Source organism: Pongo abelii, chromosome 17, assembly GCF_028885655.2.
Source record: "Pongo abelii isolate AG06213 chromosome 17, NHGRI_mPonAbe1-v2.0_pri, whole genome shotgun sequence".
Classification (NCBI taxonomy): domain Eukaryota; kingdom Metazoa; phylum Chordata; class Mammalia; order Primates; family Hominidae; genus Pongo; species Pongo abelii.
The window spans coordinates 20,713,513-20,721,218 of NC_072002.2; positions in this window are offsets into that span (position 1 = coordinate 20,713,513).

Consider the following 7,706-nt stretch of genomic DNA (forward strand, 5'->3'; position numbering starts at 1 on the left):
TTACTCCAGGCAGGTGGGGGGAGGCTAGGTTGGTGGGAAGTAGAGGGGAGGTGAGGCTTCCTGAAGGAAGTGATTAATGAAATGGGGAGATGGTGGAAGTTGGCTGGGTAAGGAAGAGGATGGAACAGACCTCCAGAGACCTAACACTGAGAACAGAATGTTAATTTTAGGAGTTAGCTCCAGATTCTTTGTCACAAAAACATTCGTTTCACCTGGGAGGTTAGGGTGGAGACTAAATTTCATGCTGTTGGAGACCAACAGAGGCAGAAAGCACATTTCACTCACTTTACTGGATTCCCTGAAACATAGACCCTAATAAAGGTTTCAGATGCACATACTCAGTGCTTTCCACAAGATGCTCTGTAGAACACAAGGGACTCAAGATATTAACAAATGTCATTGGATAAATAGGTCCCGAGGTTAAAAAAGTTCAGATGTTGCAAATGTCCATTGTGAACCTTAACAGGAAAAACTTGGCAGTGTTCCAGACTGGGTGGTTTTCCACTTGAGCATCTTGAGAAACTAGTTCTCAGAGAATACTTTGGGAAATGCCACATCAGCACTCCTGTGGTGTGGATGCTCCCTGGCTATTGTAACAAGTCTGAGCCTCCCTGAATATCCACTGCTATCCTGAGAGATTAACAAAGCTGGAGACAGCCTGAAGGGAGGCAGCCATCAGTGCAATTAATGATGGGAATACTAAAAAATGGAGAGTGAAAGTTGGCCAGGTGTGGTGGCTCATGCCTATAATCTCAGCACTTTGGGAGGCCAAGGCAGGTGAATCTCTTGAGGCTAGGAGTTCGAGACCAGACTGGCCTACATGGTGAAATCCCGTCTCTACTAAAAATACAAAAATTTGCCAGGCGTTGTAGTGGGTGCCTGTAATCCAGCTACTCAGTAAGCTGAGGCAGGAGAATCACTTGAACCTGGGAGGAAGAGGTTGCAGTGAGCCAAGATTGTGCCACAGCACTCCAGCATGGGCAGCGCAGAGTGAGACTCCCATCTCAAAAAAAAAAAAAGACAGTGAAAGTTGTACAGGCGACTGATTTTCTACAGGGACAGTGAAAGGGATAATGTAGATGACAGTGTGGAGACCATAGGGATCAGGCCTGTTGCTCTGTGTATGAGGGTCTATCATTGGAAATAAATTGAGGTTATCAATGGTGAGAGCTCTGGGGCCTCTGAAGTGTGACTCTGAGTCTGGATATGAGGTCATCAGCCATAGGATGTTGACCACAAACTCATTATGTTTGTTACTCACCTCCCACTTTCTGCTTTTGAGTTTCTGTGTTTTCTTACTTTGCACATGGCATTGTTAGAGTATTAATATAAACATACATATACACACAAACATTTTCATCATGAAAAACATGAGCAGTATTGGGGCATAAGCTTCCTGCTGATCTTGCATAAACTCAAAAGGACAAAATACTGACAAATGTTTCCAACACTGAGAGCCACATTATTTACAAACTTCTTACTTGCCAGTCCCTCATGTGGTCGTGTCCCCATTCAGGGGAACTGGAATCTGTACATCCAAGCCCCTTGATTTTACCATTCTAAACCAAATACATCAACTCCCTTATTCCACAAGGGCTCCCTAATGTGATTTATAGAGGATGTCTCAGCACATCTTTGCTTTCAAGCTGGAGGCCACCTTCAACGCCAGGTTATTTGACCACTTGGACTTGCACCTCCATGAGGACTTGAGGTCATACTGATATGGGACGGCCATTTCCAGGTGATGATGTGGGCACAGGCTCCTTTACACATACTACACTCCATTTAGTGGGGCCACCTCCACCTGAGACCATCTGTGTCACCCTCTGAAACTCCATCCTACAACCGTTGTGCTTATATAGGGCTGTAGTTTCTCCTGAAAAGAAAAATAGTAGTATTTTAGTGAAGCAGTTTTTCCAACAAATCACTAGAAACTTTTTCTTCATTATAATAAGAATGATGAAACCATAAATTGAGGAAATTATTAATTTCATCGTCACTGTTTTTACTGCTCACCTCTCATCCAATCTAATTTGTAGCCAAGAGGAACTACTTCATTTGATTTGGGGACTCCAGGAGCACACACTATGTATAAACTTGAGTGCATAAGGTTTGATGGAGAAGGTGGTTGGAAACTGATGGTTTACACAGCAGAGCAACATCACTCAACTCGTATATAAGCAGAGAAAGAGTTGGAGAAAAATGAAATGAAGCGTTGAGATATCAGCACCCCTTCACTTCCAAATGGCCAACAACCTGGGTCCTTCATCTGTGTCCACTTCCCAGCAAGTCTGAATAGGGTGAGCTGAACTCACAGGAAGGGAACTCAGCCCTTGATACCCGGGGAGCAGTGGGCAATGCTGTCTTCTCCCTCTTTTATCTATAGGAACACCACTGTTGTTTTCTGTTTTGCACAAGAGAGATTTACCCTCCAAAACTTAACTTCACTTGAGCCCAAATATTTAATATTGAAAGCTCTTAAAGGTTGGAGACATGAATAGATGGGTGTGGTGGCACACGCTTGTGATCCTAGCTACTTGGGAGACTGAGATGGGAGGATTGCTCAAGCCCAGGTCTTTGAGGCTGCAGTGAGGTATGATCATGCCACTCTACTCCAGCCTAGGTGACAGAGCAAGACCGTGTCTCTAAAAAATAAAATAAAAATGTAAAAAGTGGGACACATGAGAATCAGTCCTGGGAAGATCAGAAGAGTGTCTTTGGAAGTAATCTTTATAGACAAGGGAATGAAGCAAATGGTGAAATAGGACCCTTCAGTGTTCATCTTCCTGCAGAAACATCAAATTGAACAACTATCTACAAATAACTTTCACAAGAGCCAACGAATTCAGGTGAGAAATTATAATACCTGGTTTTGACACAATAATAAAGAGACAGTGAAGTGGGTAGGAAGGGCAGAGTCACATTGCCTGTGTCACCCATCTCCCAGCTTTCCACAGTGCAGCATAGAGAGAGATGCAGCCCACTCGGGGGAAAGAGGTGGGAAGTACATAAAGGACTTTGACTTAGAGCCCAGTGCTGGTCCCATCATGGCAAAACCCAGTACCAGGCAGAAACCCATGGCGCCTGACCTCAGGCCAGGTCCTGTAGGTGGCACCTCTGGACTCACCCCAGTGCAAGGCAGAAACCTTCAGCCCCAAACCATGGTCTTGTGTTCCAGCTCACACCACTGCTAGCCTTCCACAGTGGCCTTAGGCCACGAGTGAACCCCACTGGCAGACAGGCCATATCAGCATGGGCCACAAGAGCACCCAGGGCTGTGTTGGTCCTGGCAGCATGGGATTTGGATGTGACCCAGATTAGCATCAGCCTTGGCAACCAAGAGACTGCTCCTACCTTTTCTCCCCCAGTCCTGGGCAGCACAGTGCAGAGTGACTCTATCCACTGGCAGGAAGGGAGAGAGAAGTAAGTGCAGGACTTTGTCTTACAGCTCAGTACTAGCTTGCCATGGTGAAACCCAACATTGGCCAAATCCTGATGGTTCGTGACCCCAGGCCAAAGCCCACAGATAGAGCTGCTGGAACTGCTGCAGTGCCATGTGGAGACCCGCAGCTCTGGTGACACAGTCTCTTGTCTTTATTTGTATCACTGCTGCACTGCTGCAGCCTAGAGCCAATAATAAACCTCATTGGCAGGCGAGCCATAGCAGCATGTGTCTAAGGATGTCTGTGCTGCCTTGGTCTTTGCAGCTGGGGGCTTTGGGTTAATCCAGTGTTACAATGACTGCAGTGGCCACAAACACCATTCCTCAACTAAGGAGCACTGAGTGGATAGGTCTCTTTGGGATAAGGAAAGAGAAGTAGGCACAACACATGGCCCTGCAGCCCAGTGCTAGGCCTGCCACAGTGAAGCCCAGCACTAGGCAGAGTCACACAGTGACTCTCCCCAAGCTAATAACCATACATAAAACCTCTAGAGTTTCCCTGTCTCCAGGCAAAAACTTGCAGAACCAAGTGGACCCCTTTAGGTTTTGCTCTAGTTCCTCTGGGCCAGAAGAACATAGCAACTGTGGACGCACACCAAAAAATGGAATTCTCCAATACACGAGATTGTCACGTGCCCCTAACATCAAGAACATTCAGGGAACAATGACCTCACCAAATGGACAAGGCACCAGGGACTGACCCTAAAGTGATGAAGTTGTATAATCTTACAGACATAATTCAAAATAGCTATTTTAAGGAAACTCAGTGAACTTCAAAAAACACAGATCACTAATTCAGAAATTTATCAGAGTAAGTTGAAAGATTGAAATAATGTTTTAAGATGTAAATAATACTGGAGCCAGAAAACAAAATGAACAAAATAAAAATGCATCTGGCGGCATCAACAACAGAATTGATCAAACAAAAAAAATCAGTGAGCTCAAAGACAGGCTATTTGAAAATGTAGCAAAACAAGATAAGGGCACAAAAACAAACTATAGGCCAATCTCTCTGAGAGCATAAATTTAAAAAAATTCTCACAAAATACTAGAAAACTAAATCCAGTGGCACATCAACAAGATTATTGACCATGGTCAAATAGAATTTATGCCAGCGATGCAAGGATGCTTTACATGTGCAAGTTGATAAACATAATACATCACATCAGCACAATGAAGGACACAAACTTTATGATCATCTCAATAGATGTAAAAAAAGCAGTCAGTAAAATTCAACATTTCTTTATGATTAAAAACTCAACAAATTAGGTGTAGAAGAAAAACACCTTAACATAATAAAGGCCGTATGTAACACTCAATGCTAACGTTATACTGAAAAGGAAAAAGCCGAAGTTTTATAAAAGATCTGGAACAAGGCAGGGATACCGGTGTTTACCACTTTTATGCAATATAATACTAGAAGTCCTAGACAGCATTTAGAAAGAGACAATGTTTTTAGAGGTTAGTGTGGGCAACACTATTGTTTGCCTGTTACTAGTTCAACACTCAACATCTCTGAAGAAAAGTGTTGAGAAGGACAGGCCCCAGGCATACAGAGCTCCACTCAGCTGTTTCCTTTCTACCACATAAATATGTATGGGGGCCAAAGACCACTTGATATTTGAGGACTTCCTGTAGCATGAAAGATGGAGAAGAAACACACGCATTAAAGCAAGAAACCAAAGGAAAAGAAAATAAATGCAGAGATCATAGGAAAACTTCAAGGAAATGTCTAGTAATATCTTTAAAATAAGTAGGAGAGGCAAAGAATTGTTAGCTGAAAGCCATCTCGTTAACATATTTTAAGTTCAGACTGATGGTTTCTTCATACATAGTGAATCATAACCTAATTGGATGTGTAAACAGATTGTAACCTACTCCTGTAACAGGTAGCCAAGTCTCAGCTAATCACTGCAGCCAAGTTTTGGCCAGTCACAGTCAGAAAATTGTTAAAGCCATTTAACAATTGTTAAAGCCAAATAAGGCAGATGTCAAGCTGTAACCAATTCAGCTGTTTCTGTTCCCCACTTTAATTTTCTGTATGCCACTTTCGTTTTTCTGTCCATTAATGTTATTCAACCACCTGGAAGCCCTGGAGCCACTCTGAACATACTCTGGTTCTGGTGGAGCCAGATTTGTGAATTGTTCTTTGCTCAATTAAACTCTTAATTTGTTTAAAGTTTTTCTTTTAATAGTAGCCATTAAGAATATGTACATATTTCTAAATATGTGTGTATATATGTATTGTTATATGTGTATGTAGATGCATATGAGTATACATATATGTACATGTGTTAACTGTCAAAGATAAAGGCACTAGTTAAGTAGTAAGGGCAGATTTTAATCAACAATATACTATTCTGGTAGGAAAGAGAGTCCCTCATGAACTAAACTCAACTTTAATTTGAACAGAGATGACTGGATGTTTTAAAGGAGAAAGCAGCAGGATGGAGGGGGATGAGTGGGATCTCAGTAGACTCAGGAAAGTAGAAACTTTCAAAGGGTTGGTCAGTGTAAGTGAGATTAAGCAGTGGTGTCTCTAGCTGGCCATGTGGAAGATAGGACTCTGCCCTTTCGCACAGACTGGGAAATAGAGGGTCTGTAGTTCCTGATGATTACATTTCAAAGGAATGCCTGTCACGTTCTTGAGAAAGACACTCCTGATGTATAGGAAATACACATACATCTCAAAGTGATAGAGGAAGGATTCGCCATTGTGTAGCTCTTTTTGGTAATCTCTAAGAAAGGAAGATGGGCTTATTGTCGGGTATTTCCAAAACAGTGAATTGTTTGGCAGTCTTGAGTTTTCTCAGGCAGGCACTTTTATCCTAGGGATGCAGCCTTGTGCTGATAGAAACCATGTAAGTGTTTGTTTAAATCTTTAAATGTAGGAAGAGAGGTGGACACAATTATTTCTGCTGAGTCTGTAAATTTTATAGGCTAAGATTGAGGCCTAGTTGACAAGAGGGCTTAGGGGAGCCTGGCTAGAACTCAGTCAAGGAGAGAATCTTCCTCAGGATGTACATATATATGCATGGTATGTGGACACACATACATACATGTAAATACTGGAGGCTGATTTATGGGGATTCTGCGCAACTGAAGTCCCAGTGCGTGGAGAGAGACTTGGGTAGGTCACTGTCGAGGCTTTCTGTGATATTGTTGAGACTAGGAAGCCTAAGGAGGGCTCTGGCCACCAACAAGACCATTGTATTTGCCCCATGGAGTCTTCTCAGGCCTTGCACATCATCTCTGTTGTGGTAACTTCACTTCCCAATGACCTGTCACGTTTATAACTACAGCTATGATTGCTCCTCTAAGTCCTACACTTTTATCCTCCTCATTACTTGATATTTCGACTTCATTATAAGGGTCTCTGTCTAAAGTCTTCTCCCAAACAAGCTCATTCCAATTTCCCATCCACATGCACTTCTCTGCCATCCCTTCCTGTTCCAATGAAGGACACCCCCATCACACAGATGCCCATGTAGGCCTGATCCCTTATCCTGTTCCTGACTCCCCTCTTCTTTGCACCCATAGACATCAGCAAGTCTCAGGGTCTCTGCCTCCAGCACAGGTCCTGGACTTCACCCCATCTCTCCATCGTTACCTCCACTGCCCGCTAGGTCACCTTCCTCAACTTCAATTCACTGTCACAGCCTCCCCGCTGGTCTCTGCTTTACTAGTTTCCACACACAGCAGCTCCTGACCTTTTAAATTGAAATGAAATTCTTATCATGGTGAGAGCTCCCTCCATCATCTGACCCTTGGTGGCCTTCACTAAACTTGCTCTGGCCATTGTTCACTGAATTCAAGCCACTCTGACCTCAGGCTGGTTCTCACACCCACCACATTCATACCCACTTCTGGGCTATTGTCATTTCTGTCCCCTCACCTGCAAAGCTTTACCCCAGGTGTCCTCACTGCCCAGATGTGTGATCCTCAATATTTTTTACTGACCTGTTCTACCAATATTGCCCCCATCCTCCCATGTGTCACTGCCTCCCCTCCCCTCTTTATTCTTCTCCATAAAACTTAACCACCTTCTGATGCTCTGTGTCCATTTATGCCTTTATTTAATAGTATTGTTTGGTATCTGCCTTTTCTTCCTAAAATGTCATCAAGAGGACAAGGACTTTCGAGTCTTCATTGTTCTGTCTTCAACCTGAGCACTTCTGATGATGCTGTCTCTGACACTGATCTCATGTTACTCCTGTACCCCCACTCCCTAGTACTCAAAAGTCACTTGCTGCTTCTCTTCCAC